The sequence below is a fragment of the Dendrobates tinctorius genome, unplaced genomic scaffold, assembly GCF_039654945.1.
Source record: "Dendrobates tinctorius isolate UK_male_01 unplaced genomic scaffold, ASM3965494v1 ptg000155l, whole genome shotgun sequence".
NCBI lineage: Eukaryota > Metazoa > Chordata > Amphibia > Anura > Dendrobatidae > Dendrobates > Dendrobates tinctorius.
Genome location: NW_027361822.1, coordinates 23,468,929 through 23,474,928, shown reverse-complemented (window position 1 = coordinate 23,474,928; position 6,000 = coordinate 23,468,929). Strand labels below are relative to the sequence as shown.

The following is a 6,000-nucleotide window of genomic DNA, read 5'->3' as shown; positions in this document are numbered from 1 at the left end:
CACTTAGTTGTACATATATTGCAGAGCACAAGTCTGCATAGACTTCAGTCTGCATTGTGATTCCTATAAGTGTGTTCTAGAAGTGTGAAGATTAATTTAAGAATTAAAACCAGAAGGATGTATACAGACTGTGCCCTGCTACCTGCCACCATCGCACTCTAACAAGCATCTCTATTCTTCCGACAGGTATGTCCATCCACCCAGCTCTCCTGCTCTCCTGCTGTCTGTCTATGAAGGACACACAGTGCATCACCCAGCTTTGCACATAGACTTGCCTCTGCACCTAGCATTCACATGGTATGCCTTTCAGCTAACCCCAGCTTACCCCAGTGTTATTTATGACCTTGTTTACTCTGGCTTGATCATATACATCTGGTCCACTCTTAATTGTCTGACCAAGAAGAGCAGAGACCACTCCTCTCTGCTTCACACCTGACTGCACTTAGTTGTACATATATTGCAGAGCACAAGTCTGCATAGACTTCAGTCTGCATTGTGATTCCTATAAGTGTGTTCTAGAAGTGTGAAGATTAATTTAAGAATTAAAACCAGAAGGATGTATACAGACTGTGCCCTGCTACCTGCCACCATCGCACTCTAACAAGCATCTCTATTCTTCCGACAGGTATGTCCATCCACCCAGCTCTCCTGCTCTCCTGCTGTCTGTCTATGAAGGACACACAGTGCATCACCCAGCTTTGCACATAGACTTGCCTCTGCACCTAGCATTCACATGGTATGCCTTTCAGCTAACCCCAGCTTACCCCAGTGTTATTTATGACCTTGTTTACTCTGGCTTGATCATATACATCTGGTCCACTCTTAATTGTCTGACCAAGAAGAGCAGAGACCACTCCTCTCTGCTTCACACCTGACTGCACTTAGTTGTACATATATTGCAGAGCACAAGTCTGCATAGACTTCAGTCTGCATTGTGATTCCTATAAGTGTGTTCTAGAAGTGTGAAGATTAATTTAAGAATTAAAACCAGAATTGAACCAGAAGGGAACTGAAGGTAACTGGACACAGTCACTGTAAACAATGTTTCTGTTTGTTTTCACTTTCACCCCAATAATCCTTCACTTTCTGCTAATTCCCCTAATCCCTACTCCTAGTAAGGAACTGTTCATCTCTTCTTCAATCCTCCCCATCCACCTCACCTCCGCCTCAAAACTGTTCCTTAACATACAATCCTCTGTCTCCAAACACAGACAGCCCCCTCATGCCCTCTCCTGCTCCCACCTGCTAACACTTTCTCTGCTCCTTCTCACTGCTGGTGATATCTCTCCAAATCCTGGTCCTCCTCACCACATTCCCACAGTCATTTCTACCTCCCATCCACACTCTATCACAACCTTCCGTAACCTCTCCAACCTTATACCCATTCACCCAGCCCCCGCTTCCCCAGTCCCACTAACAGGAGCTCTGTGGAACGCTCGCTCTGTCTGCAACAAGCTTTCCTACATCCATGATCTTTTTGTTACTACCAAACTCTCCTTCCTCGCCATCACCGAAACCTGGCTCACCCCTTCTGACACAGCCTCTCCTGCTGCACTTTCGTATGGCGGCTTCCACCTTTCTCACACCCCCCGCCCCAGCTGCAAACATGGTGGAGGAGTTGGTTTTCTCCTGTCAGATACCTGCTCCTTCACCCCAATCCCACTGCCACCCTCTGTTACCCTCCCTTCCTTTGAGGTGCACTCTGTGCGCATCTACTCCCCCTCCAACCTCCAACTGGCTGTCATCTACCGGCCCCCAGGGCCTGCCACCACCTTCTTTGACCACTTCACCACCTGGTTACTTCATTTCCTTTCCGCGGACATCCCTACTATCATCATGGGCGACTTCAACATCCCCATTGACACTTCCCTCTCAGCTGCCACTAAACTTCTATCTCTCACTTCCTCCTTCGGCCTCACTCAATGGTCTTCTACAGCCACCCACAAAGATGGCCACACACTGGACCTCATCTTCACCCGCCTCTGCTCCCTATCTAACCTCTCTAACTCACCTCTTCCTCTCTCTGACCACAACCTGCTCACATTCTCTTCCCTCTTCACTCCATGTCTACAATCCCCACCCCACAAACTTTCACACCCTCGCAGGAATCTTAAACACCTTGACCTACACTCATTCTCTGAATCCCTCCTCCCTCTTACAGATATAAGCTCCTTACACAATGCGGATGACGCTGCCGCTCTATATAACACCACAATAGCTGTAGCTTTGGAATCCGCTGCCCCACTTACACATACCAAAACTCGCAAAATCAACAGACAGCCCTGGCACACCAGCCTGACCAAAGAGCTGAGGCGAGCTTCCAGGGCTGCTGAGCGCAGATGGAAAAGATCCCACTCCAACGAGCACTTCATCGCATTCAAACAGTCCCTCACTACTTTCAAGACCACACTCGCCACAGCTAAACAAACCTACTTCTCATCTCTCATATCCTCCCTGTCTCACAACCCTAAACAGTTATTCAACAGCTTCAATTCTCTCCTCCGCCCCCCAGCACCTCCTCCCTCCCCACTCATCTCAGCTGAAGACTTTGCCTCATTTTTCAAGCAGAAAATTGATAACATCAGGGACAGTTTTGGTCAACAACCCCCAGAGCCCTTCCTCCCGACTTCCCAGCCCTCCACCTTCAAAACCAACTTCTCCACCATTACAGAAGATCGACTCTCCACTCTACTCTCAAGATCACATCTCACCACCTGTGCACTCGACCCGATCCCATCCCACTTCATCCCAAACCTCACCACAGTCTTCATCCCAACCCTAACCCATCTCTTCAACCTATCACTAACAACTGGTGTTTTCCCCTCAAGCTTTAAACATGCCTCCATCACACCTATCCTCAAAAAGCCCTCTCTTGACCCATCCTCTGTATCTAGCTATCGCCCTATATCACTTCTCCCATACGCCTCCAAGCTACTGGAACAACACGTCTACCTTGAACTGTCCTCCCATCTCTCTTCTTGCTCCCTCTTCGACCGCTTACAATCTGGCTTCCGGTCACACCACTCCACTGAAACTGCCCTTACTAAGGTCACCAATGACCTCTTAACTGCCAAGAGCAAGCGACACTACTCTGTCCTCCTCCTCCTGGACCTGTCGGCTGCCTTTGACACAGTGGACCATTCCCTATTATTACAGACCCTCTCATCCCTTGGCATCACAGACTTGGCCCTCTCCTGGATCTCATCATACCTAACAGACCGGACATTCAGCGTCTCCCACTCACACACCACCTCCTCACCTCGCCCCCTATCTGTCGGAGTCCCACAAGGTTCAGTCCTTGGGCCCCTGCTGTTCTCTATTTACACCTTTGGCCTGGGACAGCTCATAGAATCTCATGGCTTTCAGTATCATCTTTATGCTGATGACACACAGATCTACATCTCTGGACCAGATATCACCTCCCTACTAACCAGAATCCCTCAATGTCTGTCCACTATTTCATCCTTCTTCTCCACTAGATATCTGAAACTCAACATGGACAAAACAGAATTCATCATCTTTCCCCCATCTCACGTGACCCCCCTACGAACCTATCAATTACAGTAAATGACTGCCCACTCTCCCCAGTCCCACAAGCTTGCTGCCTCGGAGTAATCCTTGACGCTGATCTCTCCTTCAAACCACATATCCAAACCCTTTCCACTTCCTGCCGACTTCAACTCAAAAATATTTCACGCATCCGTTCATTCCTCACCCAAGAATCTGCAAAAACCCTAGTCCATGCCCTCATTATCTCTCGCCTTGACTACTGCAACCTCATGCTCTGTGGCCTCCCCTCAAACACTCTCGCACCCCTCCAATCTATTCTAAACTCTGCTGCCCGACTAATCCACCTGTCCCCCCCTATTCCCCAGCTTCTCCCCTCTGTCAATCCCTTCACTGGCTCCCAATTGCCCAGAGACTCCATTACAAAACCCTAACCATGACATACAAAGCCATCCACAACTTGTCTCCTCCATACATCTGTGACCTCGTCTCCCGATACTTTCCTGCACGCAACCTCCGATCCTCACAAGATCTCCTCTACTCCCCTCTTATCTCCTCTTCCCACAATCGCATACAAGATTTCTCTCGCGCATCACCCCTACTCTGGAACTCTCTACCACAACATATCAGACTCTCACCTACCATCGAAACCTTCAAAAAGAGCCTGAAGACCCACCTCTTCCGACAAGCCTATAACCTGCAGTAACCACTGATCGACCAAACCGCTGCACGACCAGCTCTACCCTCACCTACTGTATTATCACCCATCCCTTGAAGATTGTGAGCCCTCGTGGGCAGGGTCCTCTCTACTCCTGTACCAGTTATGACTTGTATTGTTTAAGATTATTGTACTTGTTTTTATGTATACCCCTCCTCACATGTAAAGCGCCATGGAATAAATGGCGCTATAACAATAAATAATAATAATAATAATACACTGAGGCCCCTGATCATGTGACCCCTGACTCCTCCCCTCCTGTGACCTCATCCCAGGTCCTGTGCACACAGAGCAGCCATATATGTGGAGTGCGGCTCTGCAGGTGGAGGTAGGTGCTGGAGAGTCCCCATTACTGGGCTGCACAGGGGGCAGTAACCCCTCCATTACTGGGCTGCACAGGGGGCAGTAACCCCTTCAGTACTAATACTGGGTGGTCCGGCTCTGCTGGACCCCTATGTAATGTGTGTTCTCCCTCAGGTGATCACATGGGTTTGGTAAAATCCCCATATTCTGATGCAGTCGGCCTCCCGTCCCCCTCAGGCAGCCATTGCTGAGCATTCTCCTTAGGGTGGGCTTTCAGCTCCATGTGAATATGGCCATGTCATCCCCAGTGAGAGGCCAGGGTTACATCGGCTGATAACAGCTCCCCCAGGTTCGGCCGTTCTCCATCAGGGTGTCACTGGCCTTCCTGTAAGCTCCTGTACCTGAATCACTGGGCTGTCTTTTCACGTAGTCCGGATTGATTGGCAGAGCATCCGTTAGCCAATCTTGCAGCCTCATCCAGACTGAGTGGTTTTCAATCTCAAAATTATGCTTTTTCACTCACCTGGGAACTTGGATATAAATTGTTCCAGCATGAATATATACAAGACATATTCTGCTTCCCGAGTCCCCAGACCAAGTGCATGCAGTGTAAAATGTTTTGGCAAACTCCTTGTGCTTATGTACCAGGCTTGTCAGTCTCTCGAATCTTCTTCATGTATGTTTCAGGCGTGACGGCGTACCTCTCTAGTAATGTGCTGCGAACGGTAGAGTAACATCTCTGATCTCCAGAAGGCAAGTTATTAAAAGCTTCTCTTGATTTTCCGGTCAGGCCAACGCTCAGAAATCTGGGCCAGTCACTGACTGACGCGTCACGCAGCAGGACAGAAGTTCTCAAAAACCGGATATGTTCATCAATATTCAAGATGCCTTCACTAAACTATGCTATGTCTCTGTACCTTAACCCCATTCTGCCATGAGATGTACTATCCCGTCCATGTGCCCTGGGACTTAATTCCCAGGGACAGGATAGTACGTCATAGCGATCAGCGGCGCCCACGTGGTGAGCGCCGCTGATCGCGGCCGGGTGTCAGCTGACTATCACAGCTGACACCTGGCACAATGTGTCAGGGGCGGTCACGGACCGCCGCCAACATGTTAACCCCATGTACCGGGGGTTAAAGGGAGGCATCGGCAGGGAGGGGGCTCCCTCCGTGCTTCCCTGAGCCCCCCACAGCAGCGCAATGTGCAGTGCTGCTGCGGGGGGCTCTTTCCCTACAGGTCCCCGGATCCAAGATGGCGACGGGGACCTTCGGGGGCCTGTAGGGAGCTGACTTCCTCACTGCCTACAAAGTGCAGGCATGAGGAAGTCTGCAGCAGTGCCTGTGACAGATCAGCGATCTGTCACAGGACAGTGATGTCCCACCTGGGTCAACGTAATAAAGTTAAAAAAAAAAGTGTAAAAATAATTTACAAAAAAATCGCTAAATAAATTATTAAAAAAAAAAAAATAT

General features: G+C 49.4%; 1 protein-coding gene across 1 annotated transcript in view; it reads left to right on the top strand.

The window, feature by feature from the left end:
* The first annotated feature begins 4,489 nt into the window (after nucleotides 1-4,489).
* The window catches only part of LOC141051188 (uncharacterized), a 181,746-nt gene continuing 180,235 nt past the window's right edge, over nucleotides 4,490-6,000 (top strand). Inside the window, exon 1 of the mRNA XM_073548052.1 lies at nucleotides 4,490-4,553. The gene's annotated coding sequence lies outside the window, so the exon portion shown is untranslated. The remainder of the gene's footprint in view (nucleotides 4,554-6,000) is intronic.